Below are 15,548 nucleotides of genomic sequence, written 5' to 3'. Positions count from 1 at the left end.
AGAACGCGCTCCTCGCGCCACAAAGCCGCCTCTAGACGCGTGACCAATGAGCAGCGAGCTAAAACATATCGCAAATGTCAAAAATAATATAACGGGGTTAATATATATCGCGCACATGCGATATGTTTGTCACGAGGCGCAAAAAATAATTAAAAAGGGAATGCAACACGAGGACTTCCGAGGAGGTCACCCATCCTAGTACTACTCTCGCCCAAGCATGCTTAACTTCGGAGTTCTGATGGGATCCGGTGCTTTAGTGCTGGTATGATCGCATCCAACATGTTAGCCCCGCCTTCGTCCCTTATGCTTGCCACTCCCAGGTCCACTGCAAAGATGATTGTCATTCTTACTACCATTACAACCGTTGCCTAATAATGGATAATGCCCTATATACACTACTTACTCCCCCCCCCTCAAACACGGAGACGAGTTTACCACGGTTTGCACCCCTCCCACTATACCGCAGCAACACGTATTTTTTTACCCCTTTCAGAACGCGCTCCTCGCGCCACAAAGCCGCCTCTAGACGCATGACCAATGAGCAGCGAGCTAAAACATATCGCAAATGTCAAAAATAATATAACGGGGTTAATATATATCGCGCACATGCGATATGTTTGTCACGAGCCGCAAAAAATAATTAAAAAGGGAATGCAACACGAGGACTTCCCAGGAGGTCACCCATCCTAGTACTACTCTCGCCCAAGCACGCTTAACTTCGGAGTTCTGATGGGATCCGGTGCTTTAGTGCTGGTATGATCACATCCGACATGTTAGCCCCGCCTTCGTCCCTTATGCTTGCCACTCCCAGGTCCACTGCAAAGATGATTGTCATTCTTACTACCATTACAACAGTTGCCTAATAATGGATAATGCCCTATATACACTACTTACTCCCCCCCCTCAAACACGGAGACGAGTTTACCATGGTTTGCACCCCTCCCTCTATACCGCAGCAACACGTATTTTTTTACCCCTTTCAGAACGCGCTCCTCGCGCCACAAAGCCGCCTCTAGACGCATGACCAATGAGCAGCGAGCTAAAACAAATCGCAAATGTCAAAAATAATATAACGGGGTTAATATGTATCGCGCACATGCGATATGTTTGTCATGAGGCGCAAAAAATAATTAAAAAGGGAATGCAACACGAGGTCACCCATCCTAGTACTACTCTCGCCCAAGCACCCATAACTTCGGAGTTCTGATGGGATCCGGTGCTTTAGTGCTGCTATGATCGCATCCCACATGTTACCCCCGCCTTCGTCCCTTATGCTTGCCACTCCCAGGTCCACTGCAAAGATGATTGTCATTCTTACTACCATTACAACCGTTGCCTAATGATGGATAATGCCCTATATATACTACTTACTCCCCCCCCCTCAAACACGGAGACGAGTTTACCACGGTTTCCACCCCTCCCTCTATACCGCAGCAACACGTATTTTTTACCCCTTCCAGAACGCGCTCCTCGCGCCACAAAGCCGCCTCTAGACGCGTGACCAATGAGCTGCGAGCTAAAACATATCGCAAATGTCAAAAATAATATAACGGGGTTAATATATATCGCTCACATGCGATATGTTTGTCACGAGCCGCAAAAAATAATTAAAAAGGGAATGCAACACGAGGACTGCCCAGGAGGTCACCCATCCTAGTACTACTCTAGCCCAAGCACGCTTAACTACGGAGTTCTGATGGGATCCGGTGCTTTAGTGCTGCTATGATCGCATCCGACATGTTACCCCCGCCTTCGTCCCTTATGCTTGCCACTCCCAGGTCCACTGCAAAGATGATTGTCATTCTTACTACCATTACAACCGTTGCCTAATAATGGATAATGCCCTATATATACTACTTACTCCCCCCCCCTCAAACACGGAGACGAGTTTACCACGGTTTCCACCCCTCCCTCTATACCGCAGCAACACGTATTTTTTACCCCTTTCAGAACGCGCTCCTCGCGCCACAAAGCCGCCTCTAGACGCGTGACCAATGAGCTGCGAGCTAAAACATATCGCAAATGTCAAAAATAATATAATGGGGTTAATATATATCGCGCACATGCGATATGTTTGTCACGAGCCGCAAAAAATAATTAAAAAGGGAATGCAACACGAGGACTTCCCAGGAGGTCACCCATCCTAGTGCTACTCTCGCCCAAGCACGCTTAACTACGGAGTTCTGATGGGATCCGGTGCTTTAGTGCTGGTATGATCGCATCCGACATGTTACCCCCGCCTTCGTCCCTTATGCTTGCCACTCCCAGGTCCACTGCAAAGATGATTGTCATTCTTACTACCATTACAACCGTTGCCTAATAATGGATAATGCCCTATATATACTACTTACTCCCCCCCCCTCAATCACGGAGACGAGTTTACCACGGTTTCCACCCCTCCCTCTATACCGCAGCAACACGTATTTTTTTACCCCTTTCAGAACGCGCTCCTCGCGCCACAAAGCCGCCTCTAGACGCGTGACCAATGAGCAGCGAGCTAAAACATATCGCAAATGTCAAAAATAATATAACGGGGTTAATATATATCGCGCACATGCGATATGTTTGTCACGAGGCGCAAAAAATAATTAAAAAGGGAATGCAACACGAGGACTTCCGAGGAGGTCACCCATCCTAGTACTACTCTCGCCCAAGCATGCTTAACTTCGGAGTTCTGATGGGATCCGGTGCTTTAGTGCTGGTATGATCGCATCCAACATGTTAGCCCCGCCTTCGTCCCTTATGCTTGCCACTCCCAGGTCCACTGCAAAGATGATTGTCATTCTTACTACCATTACAACCGTTGCCTAATAATGGATAATGCCCTATATACACTACTTACTCCCCCCCCTCAAACACGGAGACGAGTTTACCACGGTTTGCACCCCTCCCACTATACCGCAGCAACACGTATTTTTTTACCCCTTTCAGAACGCGCTCCTCGCGCCACAAAGCCGCCTCTAGACGCATGACCAATGAGCAGCGAGCTAAAACATATCGCAAATGTCAAAAATAATATAACGGGGTTAATATATATCGCGCACATGCGATATGTTTGTCACGAGCCGCAAAAAATAATTAAAAAGGGAATGCAACACGAGGACTTCCCAGGAGGTCACCCATCCTAGTACTACTCTCGCCCAAGCACGCTTAACTTCGGAGTTCTGATGGGATCCGGTGCTTTAGTGCTGGTATGATCACATCCGACATGTTAGCCCCGCCTTCGTCCCTTATGCTTGCCACTCCCAGGTCCACTGCAAAGATGATTGTCATTCTTACTACCATTACAACAGTTGCCTAATAATGGATAATGCCCTATATACACTACTTACTCCCCCCCCTCAAACACGGAGACGAGTTTACCATGGTTTGCACCCCTCCCTCTATACCGCAGCAACACGTATTTTTTTACCCCTTTCAGAACGCGCTCCTCGCGCCACAAAGCCGCCTCTAGACGCATGACCAATGAGCAGCGAGCTAAAACAAATCGCAAATGTCAAAAATAATATAACGGGGTTAATATGTATCGCGCACATGCGATATGTTTGTCATGAGGCGCAAAAAATAATTAAAAAGGGAATGCAACACGAGGTCACCCATCCTAGTACTACTCTCGCCCAAGCACCCATAACTTCGGAGTTCTGATGGGATCCGGTGCTTTAGTGCTGCTATGATCGCATCCCACATGTTACCCCTGCCTTCGTCCCTTATGCTTGCCACTCCCAGGTCCACTGCAAAGATGATTGTCATTCTTACTACCATTACAACCGTTGCCTAATGATGGATAATGCCCTATATATACTACTTACTCCCCCCCCTCAAACACGGAGACGAGTTTACCACGGTTTCCACCCCTCCCTCTATACCGCAGCAACACGTATTTTTTACCCCTTCCAGAACGCGCTCCTCGCGCCACAAAGCCGCCTCTAGACGCGTGACCAATGAGCTGCGAGCTAAAACATATCGCAAATGTCAAAAATAATATAACGGGGTTAATATATATCGCTCACATGCGATATGTTTGTCACGAGCCGCAAAAAATAATTAAAAAGGGAATGCAACACGAGGACTGCCCAGGAGGTCACCCATCCTAGTACTACTCTAGCCCAAGCACGCTTAACTACGGAGTTCTGATGGGATCCGGTGCTTTAGTGCTGGTATGATCGCATCCGACATGTTACCCCCGCCTTCGTCCCTTATGCTTGCCACTCCCAGGTCCACTGCAAAGATGATTGTCATTCTTACTACCATTACAACCGTTGCCTAATAATGGATAATGCCCTATATATACTACTTACTCCCCCCCCTCAAACACGGAGACGAGTTTACCACGGTTTCCACCCCTCCCTCTATACCGCAGCAACACGTATTTTTTTACCCCTTTCAGAACGCGCTCCTCGCGCCACAAAGCCGCCTCTAGACGCGTGACCAATGAGCAGCGAGCTAAAACATATCGCAAATGTCAAAAATAATATAACGGGGTTAATATATATCGCGCACATGCGATATGTTTGTCACGACGCGCAAAAAATAATTAAAAAGGGAATGCAACACGAGGACTTCCCAGGAGGTCACCCATTCTAGTACTACTCTCGCCCAAGCATGCTTAACTTCGGAGTTCTGATGGGATCCGGTGCTTTAGTGCTGGTATTATCGCATCCTACATGTTACCCCCGCCTTCGTCCCTTATGCTTGCCACTCCAAGGTCCACTGCAAAGATGATTGCCATTCTTACTACCATTACAACCGTTGCCTAATAATGGATAATGCCCTATATATACTACTTACTCCCCCCCCCCCCTCTAACACGGAGACGAGTTTACCACGCTTTCCACCCCACCCTCTATACCGCAGCAACACGTATTTTTTTTACCCCTTTCAGAACGCGCTCCTCGCGCCACAAAGCCGCCTCTAGACGCGTGCCAATGAGCAGGGAGCTAAAACATATCGCAAATGTCAAAAATAATATAACGGGGTTAATATATATCGCGCACATGCGATATGTTTGTCACGAGGCGCAAAAAAATAATTAAAAAGGGAATGCAACACGAGGACTTCCCAGGAGGTCACCCATCCTAGTACTACTCTCGCCCAAGCATGCTTAACTTCGGAGTTCTGATGGGATCCGGTGCTTTAGTGCTGGTATGATCGCATCCGACATGTTACCCCCGCCTTCGTCCCTTATGCTTGCCACTCCCGGGTCCACTGCAAAGATGATTGTCATTCTTACTACCATTACAACCGTTGCCTAATAATGGATAATGCCCTATATATACTACTTACTCCCCCCCTCAAACACGGACACGAGTTTACCACGGTTTCCACCCCTCCCTCTATACCGCAGCAACACGTATTTTTTTACCCCTTTCAGAACGCGCTCCTCGCGCCACAAAGCCGCCTCTAGACGCGTGCCAATGAACAGCGAGCTAAAACATATCGCAAATGTCAAAAATAATCTAACGGGGTTAATATATATCGCGCACATGCGATATGTTTGTCACGAGGCGCAAAAAATAATTAAAAAGGGAATGCAACACGAGGACTTCCCAGGAGGTCACCCATCCTAGTACTACTCTCGCCCAAGCACGGTTAACTTCGGAGTTCTGATGGGATCCGTTGCTTTAGTGCTGGTATGATCGCATCCGACATGTTACCCCCGCCTTCGTCCCTTATGCTTGCCACTCCCAGGTCCACTGCAAAGATGATTGTCATTCTTACTACCATTACAACCGTTGCCTAATAATGGATAATGCCCTATATATACTACTTACTCCCCCCCTCAAACTCGGAGACGAGTTTACCATGGTTTCCACCCCTCCCTCTATACCGCAGCAACACGTATTTTTTTACCCCTTTCAGAACGCGCTCCTCGCGCCACAAAGCCGCCTCTAGACGCGTGACCAATGAGCAGCGAGCTAAAACATATCGCAAATGTCAAAAATAATATAACGGGGTTAATATATATCGCGCGCATGCCATATGTTTGTCACGAGGCACAAAAAATAATTAAAAAGGGAATGCAACACGAGGACTTTCCAGGAGGTCACCCATCCTAGTACTACTCTCGCCCAAGCACGCTTAACTTCGGAGTTCTGATGGGATCCGGTGCTTTAGTGCTGGTATGATCGCATCCGACATGTTACCCCCGCCTTCGTCCCTTATGCTTGCCACTCCCAGGTCCACTGCAAAGATGATTGTCATTCTTACTACCATTACAACCGTTGCCTAATAATGGATAATGCCCTATATATACTACTTACTCCCCCCCTCAAACACGGAGACGAGTTTACCACGGTTTCCACCCCTCCCTCTATACCGCAGCAACACGTATTTTTTTACCCCTTTCAGAACGCGCTCCTCGCGCCACAAAGCCGCATATAGACGCGTGACCAATGAGCAGCGAGCTAAAACATATCGCAAATGTCAAAAATAATATAACGGGGTTAATATATATCGCGCACATGCAATATGTTTGTCACGAGGCGCAAAAAATAATTAAAAAGGGAATGCAACACGAGGATTTTCCAGGAGGTCACCCATCCTAGTACTACTCTCGCCCAAGCACGCTTAACTTCGGAGTTCTGATGGGATCCGGTGCTTTAGTGCTGGTATGATCGCATCCGACATGTTACCCCCGCCTTCGTCCCTTATGCTTGCCACTCCCAGGTCCACTGCAAAGATGATTGTCATTCTTACTACCATTACAACCGTTGCCTAATAATGGATAATGCCCTATATATACTACTTACTCCCCCCCTCAAACACGGAGACGAGTTTACCACGGTTTCCACCCCTCCCTCTATACCGCAGCAACACGTATTTTTTTACCCCTTTCAGAACGCGCTCCTCGCGCCACAAAGCCGCCTCTAGACGCGTGACCAATGAGCAGCGAGCGAAAACATATCGCAAATGTCAAAAATAATATAACGGGCTTAATATATATCGCGCACATGCGATATGTTTGTCACGAGGCGCAAAAAATAATTAAAAAGGGAATGCAACACGAGGACTTCCCAGGAGGTCACCCAACCTAGTACTACTCTCGCCCAAGCACGCTTAACTTCGGAGTTCTGATGGGATCCGGTGATTTAGTGCTGGTACGATCGCATCCAACATGTTACCCCCGCCTTCGTCCCTTATGCTTGCCACTCCCAGGTCCACTGCAAAGATGATTGTCATTCTTACTACCATTACAACCGTTGCCTAATAATGGATAATGCCCTATATATACTACTTACTCCGCCCCCCCTCAAACACGGAGACGAGTTTACCACGGTTTCCACCCCTCCCTCTATACCGCAGCAACACGTATTTTTTTACCCCTTTCAGAACGCGCTCCTCGCGCCACAAAGCCGCCTCTAGACGCGTGACCAATGAGCAGCGAGCTAAAACATATCGCAAATGTCAAAAATAATATAACGGGGTTAATATATATCGCGCACATGCGATATGTTTGTCACGAGGCGCAAAAAATAATTAAAAAGGGAATGCAACACGAGGATTTTCCAGGAGGTCACCCATCCTAGTACTACTCTCGCCCAAGCATGCTTAACTTCGGAGTTCTGATGGGATCCGGTGCTTTAGTGCTGGTATGATCGCATCCGACATGTTACCCCCGCCTTCGTCCCTTATGCTTGCCACTCCCAGGTCCACTGCAAAGATGATTGTCATTCTTACTACCATTACAACCGTTGCCTAATAATGGATAATGCCCTATATATACTACTTACTCCCCCCCCCTCGAACACGGAGACGAGTTTACCACGGTTTCCACCCCTCCCTCTATACCGCAGCAACACGTATTTTTTTACCCCTTTCAGAACGCGCTCCTCGCGCCACAAAGCCGCCTCTAGACGCATGACTAATGAGCAGCGAGCTAAACATATCGCAAATGTCAAAAATAATATAACGGGGTTAATATATATCGCGCACATGCCATATGTTTGTCACGAGGCGCAAAAAATAATTAAAAAGGGAATGCAACACGAGGACTTCCCAGGAGGTCACCCATCCTAGTACTACTCTCGCCCAAGCATGCTTAACTTCGGAGTTCTGATGGGATCCGGTGCTTTAGTGCTGGTATGATCGCATCCGACATGTTACCCCCGCCTTCGTCCCTTATGCTTGCCACTCCCAGGTCCACTGCAAAGATGATTGTCATTCTTACTACCATTACAACCGTTGCCTAATAATGGATAATGCCCTATATATACTACTTACTCCCCCCCTCAAACACGGAGACGAGTTTACCACGGTTTCCACCCCTCCCTCTATACCGCAGCAACACGTATTTTTTTACCCCTTTCAGAACGCGCTCCTCGCGCCACAAAGCCGCCTCTAGACGCATGACTAATGAGCAGCGAGCTAAAACATATCGCAAATGTCAAAAATAATATAACGGGGTTAATATATATCGCGCACATGCCATATGTTTGTCACGAGGCGCAAAAAATAATTAAAAAGGGAATGCAACACGAGGACTTCCCAGGAGGTCACCCATCCTAGTACTACTCTCGCCCAAGCATGCTTAACTTCGGAGTTCTGATGGGATCCGGTGCTTTAGTGCTGGTATGATCGCATCCGACATGTTACCCCCGCCTTCGTCCCTTATGCTTGCCACTCCCAGGTCCACTGCAAAGATGATTGTCATTCTTACTACCATTACAACCGTTGCCTAATAATGGATAATGCCCTATATATACTACTTACTCCGCCCCCCTCAAACACGGAGACGAGTTTACCACGGTTTCCACCCCTCCCTCTATACCGCAGCAACACGTATTTTTTTACCCCTTTCAGAACGCGCTCCTCGCGCCACAAAGCCGCCTCTAGACGCGTGACCAATGAGCAGCGAGCTAAAACATATCGCAAATGTCAAAAATAATATAACGGGGTTAATATATATCGCGCACATGCGATATGTTTGTCACGAGGCGCAAAAAATAATTAAAAAGGGAATGCAACACGAGGATTTTCCAGGAGGTCACCCATCCTAGTACTACTCTCGCCCAAGCATGCTTAACTTCGGAGTTCTGATGGGATCCGGTGCTTTAGTGCTGGTATGATCGCATCCGACATGTTACCCCCGCCTTCGTCCCTTATGCTTGCCACTCCCAGGTCCACTGCAAAGATGATTGTCATTCTTACTACCATTACAACCGTTGCCTAATAATGGATAATGCCCTATATATACTACTTACTCCCCCCCCCCTCGAACACGGAGACGAGTTTACCACGGTTTCCACCCCTCCCTCTATACCGCAGCAACACGTATTTTTTTACCCCTTTCAGAACGCGCTCCTCGCGCCACAAAGCCGCCTCTAGACGCATGACTAATGAGCAGCGAGCTAAAACATATCGCAAATGTCAAAAATAATATAACGGGGTTAATATATATCGCGCACATGCCATATGTTTGTCACGAGGCGCAAAAAATAATTAAAAAGGGAATGCAACACGAGGACTTCCCAGGAGGTCACCCATCCTAGTACTACTCTCGCCCAAGCATGCTTAACTTCGGAGTTCTGATGGGATCCGGTGCTTTAGTGCTGGTATGATCGCATCCGACATGTTACCCCCGCCTTCGTCCCTTATGCTTGCCACTCCCAGGTCCACTGCAAAGATGATTGTCATTCTTACTACCATTACAACCGTTGCCTAATAATGGATAATGCCCTATATATACTACTTACTCCCCCCCTCAAACACGGAGACGAGTTTACCACGGTTTCCACCCCTCCCTCTATACCGCAGCAACACGTATTTTTTTACCCCTTTCAGAACGCGCTCCTCGCGCCACAAAGCCGCCTCTAGACGCATGACTAATGAGCAGCGAGCTAAAACATATCGCAAATGTCAAAAATAATATAACGGGGTTAATATATATCGCGCACATGCCATATGTTTGTCACGAGGCGCAAAAAATAATTAAAAAGGGAATGCAACACGAGGACTTCCCAGGAGGTCACCCATCCTAGTACTACTCTCGCCCAAGCATGCTTAACTTCGGAGTTCTGATGGGATCCGGTGCTTTAGTGCTGGTATGATCGCATCCGACATGTTACCCCCGCCTTCGTCCCTTATGCTTGCCACTCCCAGGTCCACTGCAAAGATGATTGTCATTCTTACTACCATTACAACCGTTGCCTAATAATGGATAATGCCCTATATATACTACTTACTCCCCCCCCCTCGAACACGGAGACGAGTTTACCACGGTTTCCACCCCTCCCTCTATACCGCAGCAACACGTATTTTTTTACCCCTTTCAGAACGCGCTCCTCGCGCCACAAAGCCGCCTCTAGACGCGTGACCAATGAGCAGCGAGCTAAAACATATCGCAAATGTCAAAAATAATATAACGGGGTTAATATATATCGCGCACATGCGATATGTTTGTCACGAGGCGCAAAAAATAATTAAAAAGGGAATGCAACACGAGGACTTCCCAGGAGGTCACCCATCCTAGTACTACTCTCGCCCAAGCATGCTTAACTTCGGAGTTCTGATGGGATCCGGTGCTTTAGTGCTGGTATGATCGCATCCGACATGTTACCCCCGCCTTCGTCCCTTATGCTTGCCACTCCCAGGTCCACTGCAAAGATGATTGTCATTCTTACTACCATTACAACCGTTGCCTAATAATGGATAATGCCCTATATATACTACTTACTCCCCCCCTCAAACACGGACACGAGTTTACCATGGTTTCCACCCCTCCCTCTATACCGCAGCAACACGTATTTTTTTACCCCTTTCAGAACGCGCTCCTCGCGCCACAATGACGCCTCTAGACGCGTGCCAATGAACAGCGAGCTAAAACATATCGCAAATGTCAAAAATAATATAACGGGGTTAATATATATCGCGCACATGCGATATGTTTGTCACGAGGCGCAAAAAATAATTAAAAAGGGAATGCAACACGAGGACTTCCCAGGAGGTCACCCATCCTAGTACTACTCTCGCCCAAGCACGCTTAACTTCGGAGTTCTGATGGGATCCAATGCTTTAGTGCTGCTATGATCGCATCTGACATGTTACCCCCGCCTTCGTCCCTTATGCTTGCCACTCCCAGGTCCACTGCAAAGATGATTGTCATTCTTACTACCATTACAACCGTTGCCAAATAATGGATAATGCCCTATATATACTACTTACTCCCCCCCCTCAAACACGGAGACGAGTTTACCACGGTTTCCACCCCTCCCTCTATACCGCAGCAACACGTATTTTTTTACCCCTTTCAGAACGCGCTCCTCGCGCCACAAAGCCGCCTCTAGACGCGTGACCAATGAGCAGCGAGCTAAAACATATCGCAAATGTCAAAAATAATATAACGGGGTTAATATATATCGCGCACATGCGATATGTTTGTCACGAGGCGCAAAAAATAATTAAAAAGGGAATGCAACACGAGGATTTTCCAGGAGGTCACCCATCCTAGTACTACTCTCGCCCAAGCACGCTTAACTTCGGAGTTCTGATGGGATCCGGTGCTTTAGTGCTGGTATGATCGCATCCGACATGTTACCCCCGCCTTCGTCCCTTATGCTTGCCACTCCCAGGTCCACTGCAAAGATGATTGTCATTCTTACTACCATTACAACCGTTGCCTAATAATGGATAATGCCCTATATATACTACTTACTCCCCCCCCCCTCGAACACGGAGACGAGTTTACCACGGTTTCCACCCCTCCCTCTATACCGCAGCAACACGTATTTTTTTACCCCTTTCAGAACGCGCTCCTCGCGCCACAAAGCCGCCTCTAGACGCGTGACCAATGAGCAGCGAGCTAAAACATATCGCAAATGTCAAAAATAATATAACGGGGTTAATATATATCGCGCACATGCCATATGTTTGTCACGAGGCGCAAAAAATAATTAAAAAGGGAATGCAACACGAGGACTTCCCAGGAGGTCACCCATCCTAGTACTACTCTCGCCCAAGCATGCTTAACTTCGGAGTTCTGATGGGATCCGGTGCTTTAGTGCTGGTATGATCGCATCCGACATGTTACCCCCGCCTTCGTCCCTTATGCTTGCCACTCCCAGGTCCACTGCAAAGATGATTGTCATTCTTACTACCATTACAACCGTTGCCTAATAATGGATAATGCCCTATATATACTACTTACTCCCCCCCTCAAACACGGACACGAGTTTACCATGGTTTCCACCCCTCCCTCTATACCGCAGCAACACGTATTTTTTTACCCCTTTCAGAACGCGCTCCTCGCGCCACAATGCCGCCTCTAGACGCGTGCCAATGAACAGCGAGCTAAAACATATCGCAAATGTCAAAAATAATATAACGGGGTTAATATATATCGCGCACATGCGATATGTTTGTCACGAGGCGCAAAAAATAATTAAAAAGGGAATGCAACACGAGGACTTCCCAGGAGGTCACCCATCCTAGTACTACTCTCGCCCAAGCACGCTTAACTTCGGAGTTCTGATGGGATCCAATGCTTTAGTGCTGCTATGATCGCATCCGACATGTTACCCCCGCCTTCGTCCCTTATGCTTGCCACTCCCAGGTCCACTGCAAAGATGATTGTCATTCTTACTACCATTACAACCGTTGCCTAATAATGGATAATGCCCTATATATACTACTTACTCCCCCCCCCTCAAACACGGAGACGAGTTTACCACGGTTTCCACCCCTCCCTCTATACCGCAGCAACACGTATTTTTTTACCCCTTTCAGAACGCGCTCCTCGCGCCACAAAGCCGCCTCTAGACGCGTGACCAATGAGCAGCGAGCTAAAACATATCGCAAATGTCAAAAATAATATAACGGGGTTAATATATATCGCGCACATGCGATATGTTTGTCACGAGGCGCAAAAAATAATTAAAAAGGGAATGCAACACGAGGATTTTCCAGGAGGTCACCCATCCTAGTACTACTCTCGCCCAAGCACGCTTAACTTCGGAGTTCTGATGGGATCCGGTGCTTTAGTGCTGGTATGATCGCATCCGACATGTTACCCCCGCCTTCGTCCCTTATGCTTGCCACTCCCAGGTCCACTGCAAAGATGATTGTCATTCTTACTACCATTACAACCGTTGCCTAATAATGGATAATGCCCTATATATACTACTTACTCCCCCCCCCCTCGAACACGGAGACGAGTTTACCACGGTTTCCACCCCTCCCTCTATACCGCAGCAACACGTATTTTTTTACCCCTTTCAGAACGCGCTCCTCGCGCCACAAAGCCGCCTCTAGACGCGTGACCAATGAGCAGCGAGCTAAAACATATCGCAAATGTCAAAAATAATATAACGGGATTAATATATATCGCGCACATGCCATATGTTTGTCACGAGGCGCAAAAAATAATTAAAAAGGGAATGCAACACGAGGACTTCCCAGGAGGTCACCCATCCTAGTACTACTCTCGCCCAAGCATGCTTAACTTCGGAGTTCTGATGGGATCCGGTGCTTTAGTGCTGGTATGATCGCATCCGACATGTTACCCCCGCCTTCGTCCCTTATGCTTGCCACTCCCAGGTCCACTGCAAAGATGATTGTCATTCTTACTACCATTACAACCGTTGCCTAATAATGGATAATGCCCTATATATACTACTTACTCCCCCCCTCAAACACGGACACGAGTTTACCATGGTTTCCACCCCTCCCTCTATACCGCAGCAACACGTATTTTTTTACCCCTTTCAGAACGCGCTCCTCGCGCCACAATGCCGCCTCTAGACGCGTGCCAATGAACAGCGAGCTAAAACATATCGCAAATGTCAAAAATAATATAACGGGGTTAATATATATCGCGCACATGCGATATGTTTGTCACGAGGCGCAAAAAATAATTAAAAAGGGAATGCAACACGAGGACTTCCCAGGAGGTCACCCATCCTAGTACTACTCTCGCCCAAGCACGCTTAACTTCGGAGTTCTGATGGGATCCAATGCTTTAGTGCTGCTATGATCGCATCCGACATGTTACCCCCGCCTTCGTCCCTTATGCTTGCCACTCCCAGGTCCACTGCAAAGATGATTGTCATTCTTACTACCATTACAACCGTTGCCTAATAATGGATAATGCCCTATATATACTACTTACTCCCCCCCCCCTCAAACACGGAGACGAGTTTACCACGGTTTCCACCCCTCCCTCTATACCGCAGCAACACGTATTTTTTTACCCCTTTCAGAACGCGCTCCTCGCGCCACAAAGCCGCCTCTAGACGCGTGACCAATGAGCAGCGAGCTAAAACATATCGCAAATGTCAAAAATAATATAACGGGGTTAATATATATCGCGCACATGCGATATGTTTGTCACGAGGCGCAAAAAATAATTAAAAAGGGAATGCAACACGAGGATTTTCCAGGAGGTCACCCATCCTAGTACTACTCTCGCCCAAGCACGCTTAACTTCGGAGTTCTGATGGGATCCGGTGCTTTAGTGCTGGTATGATCGCATCCGACATGTTACCCCCGCCTTCGTCCCTTATGCTTGCCACTCCCAGGTCCACTGCAAAGATGATTGTCATTCTTACTACCATTACAACCGTTGCCTAATAATGGATAATGCCCTATATATACTACTTACTCCCCCCCCCCCCTCGAACACGGAGACGAGTTTACCACGGTTTCCACCCCTCCCTCTATACCGCAGCAACACGTATTTTTTTACCCCTTTCAGAACGCGCTCCTCGCGCCACAAAGCCGCCTCTAGACGCGTGACCAATGAGCAGCGAGCTAAAACATATCGCAAATGTCAAAAATAATATAACGGGATTAATATATATCGCGCACATGCCATATGTTTGTCACGAGGCGCAAAAAATAATTAAAAAGGGAATGCAACACGAGGACTTCCCAGGAGGTCACCCATCCTAGTACTACTCTCGCCCAAGCATGCTTAACTTCGGACTTCTGATGGGATCCGGTGCTTTAGTGCTGGTATGATCGCATCCGACATGTTACCCCCGCCTTCGTCCCTTATGCTTTCCACTCCCAGGTCCACTGCAAAGATGATTGTCATTCTTACTACCATTACAACCGTTGCCTAATAATGGATAATGCCCTATATATACTACTTACTCCCCCCCTCAAACACGGACACGAGTTTACCATGGTTTCCACCCCTCCCTCTATACCGCAGCAACACGTATTTTTTTACCCCTTTCAGAACGCGCTCCTCGCGCCACAATGCCGCCTCTAGACGCGTGCCAATGAACAGCGAGCTAAAACATATCGCAAATGTCAAAAATAATATAACGGGGTTAATATATATCGCGCACATGCGATATGTTTGTCACGAGGCGCAAAAAATAATTAAAAAGGGAATGCAACACGAGGACTTCCCAGAAGGTCACCCATCCTAGTACTACTCTCGCCCAAGCACGCTTAACTTCGGAGTTCTGATGGGATCTAGTGCTTTAGTGCTGCTATGATCGCATCCGACATGTTACCCCCGCCTTCGTCCCTTATGCTTGCCACTCCCAGGTCCACTGCAAAGATGATTGTCATTCTTACTACCATTACAACCGTTGCCTAATAAT

At 47.6% G+C, this 15,548-nt stretch overlaps 30 non-coding genes and 2 pseudogenes across 30 annotated transcripts; all 32 read right to left on the bottom strand.

Moving 5' to 3' along the window:
• Positions 1-157: 157 nt before the first annotated feature.
• LOC141023667 (5S ribosomal RNA) lies at positions 158-276 on the bottom strand. The gene has a single exon (XR_012185266.1). It is a non-coding gene; the product is annotated as a 5S ribosomal RNA (ribosomal RNA).
• A 372-nt stretch (positions 277-648) lies between these two features.
• LOC141024217 (5S ribosomal RNA) lies at positions 649-767 on the bottom strand. The gene has a single exon (XR_012185815.1). It is a non-coding gene; the product is annotated as a 5S ribosomal RNA (ribosomal RNA).
• A 371-nt stretch (positions 768-1,138) lies between these two features.
• Positions 1,139-1,244, bottom strand: LOC141024634 (5S ribosomal RNA; annotated as a pseudogene).
• A 371-nt stretch (positions 1,245-1,615) lies between these two features.
• On the bottom strand, positions 1,616-1,734 carry LOC141024371 (5S ribosomal RNA). Its single transcript, XR_012185968.1, has one exon. It is a non-coding gene; the product is annotated as a 5S ribosomal RNA (ribosomal RNA).
• Positions 1,735-2,105: 371 nt separating this feature from the next.
• Positions 2,106-2,224, bottom strand: LOC141023739 (5S ribosomal RNA). The gene has a single exon (XR_012185337.1). It is a non-coding gene; the product is annotated as a 5S ribosomal RNA (ribosomal RNA).
• Positions 2,225-2,596: 372 nt separating this feature from the next.
• Positions 2,597-2,715, bottom strand: LOC141023665 (5S ribosomal RNA). The gene has a single exon (XR_012185265.1). It is a non-coding gene; the product is annotated as a 5S ribosomal RNA (ribosomal RNA).
• Positions 2,716-3,086: 371 nt separating this feature from the next.
• LOC141024206 (5S ribosomal RNA) lies at positions 3,087-3,205 on the bottom strand. Its single transcript, XR_012185803.1, has one exon. It is a non-coding gene; the product is annotated as a 5S ribosomal RNA (ribosomal RNA).
• Positions 3,206-3,576: 371 nt separating this feature from the next.
• Positions 3,577-3,682, bottom strand: LOC141024633 (5S ribosomal RNA; annotated as a pseudogene).
• Positions 3,683-4,052: 370 nt separating this feature from the next.
• On the bottom strand, positions 4,053-4,171 carry LOC141024035 (5S ribosomal RNA). Its single transcript, XR_012185633.1, has one exon. It is a non-coding gene; the product is annotated as a 5S ribosomal RNA (ribosomal RNA).
• A 371-nt stretch (positions 4,172-4,542) lies between these two features.
• Positions 4,543-4,661, bottom strand: LOC141023737 (5S ribosomal RNA). The gene has a single exon (XR_012185335.1). It is a non-coding gene; the product is annotated as a 5S ribosomal RNA (ribosomal RNA).
• A 376-nt stretch (positions 4,662-5,037) lies between these two features.
• On the bottom strand, positions 5,038-5,156 carry LOC141025012 (5S ribosomal RNA). Its single transcript, XR_012186509.1, has one exon. It is a non-coding gene; the product is annotated as a 5S ribosomal RNA (ribosomal RNA).
• A 369-nt stretch (positions 5,157-5,525) lies between these two features.
• LOC141023730 (5S ribosomal RNA) lies at positions 5,526-5,644 on the bottom strand. Its single transcript, XR_012185328.1, has one exon. It is a non-coding gene; the product is annotated as a 5S ribosomal RNA (ribosomal RNA).
• A 370-nt stretch (positions 5,645-6,014) lies between these two features.
• Positions 6,015-6,133, bottom strand: LOC141025071 (5S ribosomal RNA). Its single transcript, XR_012186568.1, has one exon. It is a non-coding gene; the product is annotated as a 5S ribosomal RNA (ribosomal RNA).
• A 370-nt stretch (positions 6,134-6,503) lies between these two features.
• LOC141025159 (5S ribosomal RNA) lies at positions 6,504-6,622 on the bottom strand. Its single transcript, XR_012186657.1, has one exon. It is a non-coding gene; the product is annotated as a 5S ribosomal RNA (ribosomal RNA).
• A 370-nt stretch (positions 6,623-6,992) lies between these two features.
• Positions 6,993-7,111, bottom strand: LOC141023679 (5S ribosomal RNA). The gene has a single exon (XR_012185278.1). It is a non-coding gene; the product is annotated as a 5S ribosomal RNA (ribosomal RNA).
• A 373-nt stretch (positions 7,112-7,484) lies between these two features.
• LOC141023837 (5S ribosomal RNA) lies at positions 7,485-7,603 on the bottom strand. Its single transcript, XR_012185434.1, has one exon. It is a non-coding gene; the product is annotated as a 5S ribosomal RNA (ribosomal RNA).
• Positions 7,604-7,974: 371 nt separating this feature from the next.
• LOC141025011 (5S ribosomal RNA) lies at positions 7,975-8,093 on the bottom strand. Its single transcript, XR_012186508.1, has one exon. It is a non-coding gene; the product is annotated as a 5S ribosomal RNA (ribosomal RNA).
• A 370-nt stretch (positions 8,094-8,463) lies between these two features.
• Positions 8,464-8,582, bottom strand: LOC141025010 (5S ribosomal RNA). The gene has a single exon (XR_012186507.1). It is a non-coding gene; the product is annotated as a 5S ribosomal RNA (ribosomal RNA).
• Positions 8,583-8,954: 372 nt separating this feature from the next.
• LOC141023835 (5S ribosomal RNA) lies at positions 8,955-9,073 on the bottom strand. Its single transcript, XR_012185431.1, has one exon. It is a non-coding gene; the product is annotated as a 5S ribosomal RNA (ribosomal RNA).
• A 373-nt stretch (positions 9,074-9,446) lies between these two features.
• Positions 9,447-9,565, bottom strand: LOC141025009 (5S ribosomal RNA). Its single transcript, XR_012186506.1, has one exon. It is a non-coding gene; the product is annotated as a 5S ribosomal RNA (ribosomal RNA).
• Positions 9,566-9,935: 370 nt separating this feature from the next.
• On the bottom strand, positions 9,936-10,054 carry LOC141025008 (5S ribosomal RNA). The gene has a single exon (XR_012186505.1). It is a non-coding gene; the product is annotated as a 5S ribosomal RNA (ribosomal RNA).
• A 372-nt stretch (positions 10,055-10,426) lies between these two features.
• On the bottom strand, positions 10,427-10,545 carry LOC141025007 (5S ribosomal RNA). Its single transcript, XR_012186504.1, has one exon. It is a non-coding gene; the product is annotated as a 5S ribosomal RNA (ribosomal RNA).
• A 369-nt stretch (positions 10,546-10,914) lies between these two features.
• Positions 10,915-11,033, bottom strand: LOC141024269 (5S ribosomal RNA). The gene has a single exon (XR_012185866.1). It is a non-coding gene; the product is annotated as a 5S ribosomal RNA (ribosomal RNA).
• Positions 11,034-11,404: 371 nt separating this feature from the next.
• LOC141025158 (5S ribosomal RNA) lies at positions 11,405-11,523 on the bottom strand. The gene has a single exon (XR_012186656.1). It is a non-coding gene; the product is annotated as a 5S ribosomal RNA (ribosomal RNA).
• Positions 11,524-11,896: 373 nt separating this feature from the next.
• On the bottom strand, positions 11,897-12,015 carry LOC141025005 (5S ribosomal RNA). The gene has a single exon (XR_012186502.1). It is a non-coding gene; the product is annotated as a 5S ribosomal RNA (ribosomal RNA).
• Positions 12,016-12,384: 369 nt separating this feature from the next.
• Positions 12,385-12,503, bottom strand: LOC141024040 (5S ribosomal RNA). The gene has a single exon (XR_012185638.1). It is a non-coding gene; the product is annotated as a 5S ribosomal RNA (ribosomal RNA).
• A 372-nt stretch (positions 12,504-12,875) lies between these two features.
• On the bottom strand, positions 12,876-12,994 carry LOC141025157 (5S ribosomal RNA). The gene has a single exon (XR_012186655.1). It is a non-coding gene; the product is annotated as a 5S ribosomal RNA (ribosomal RNA).
• A 373-nt stretch (positions 12,995-13,367) lies between these two features.
• Positions 13,368-13,486, bottom strand: LOC141025004 (5S ribosomal RNA). Its single transcript, XR_012186501.1, has one exon. It is a non-coding gene; the product is annotated as a 5S ribosomal RNA (ribosomal RNA).
• A 369-nt stretch (positions 13,487-13,855) lies between these two features.
• On the bottom strand, positions 13,856-13,974 carry LOC141024039 (5S ribosomal RNA). The gene has a single exon (XR_012185637.1). It is a non-coding gene; the product is annotated as a 5S ribosomal RNA (ribosomal RNA).
• A 373-nt stretch (positions 13,975-14,347) lies between these two features.
• LOC141025156 (5S ribosomal RNA) lies at positions 14,348-14,466 on the bottom strand. Its single transcript, XR_012186654.1, has one exon. It is a non-coding gene; the product is annotated as a 5S ribosomal RNA (ribosomal RNA).
• Positions 14,467-14,841: 375 nt separating this feature from the next.
• LOC141023904 (5S ribosomal RNA) lies at positions 14,842-14,960 on the bottom strand. The gene has a single exon (XR_012185502.1). It is a non-coding gene; the product is annotated as a 5S ribosomal RNA (ribosomal RNA).
• A 369-nt stretch (positions 14,961-15,329) lies between these two features.
• Positions 15,330-15,448, bottom strand: LOC141024145 (5S ribosomal RNA). Its single transcript, XR_012185742.1, has one exon. It is a non-coding gene; the product is annotated as a 5S ribosomal RNA (ribosomal RNA).
• Between the last annotated feature and the right edge of the window lie 100 nt (positions 15,449-15,548).

This window comes from Aegilops tauschii, chromosome 5 (assembly GCF_002575655.3).
Source record: "Aegilops tauschii subsp. strangulata cultivar AL8/78 chromosome 5, Aet v6.0, whole genome shotgun sequence".
NCBI lineage: Eukaryota > Viridiplantae > Streptophyta > Magnoliopsida > Poales > Poaceae > Aegilops > Aegilops tauschii.
The sequence above is the reverse complement of the archived record's forward strand: the minus strand, read 5'-3'. Positions and strand labels throughout refer to the sequence as shown.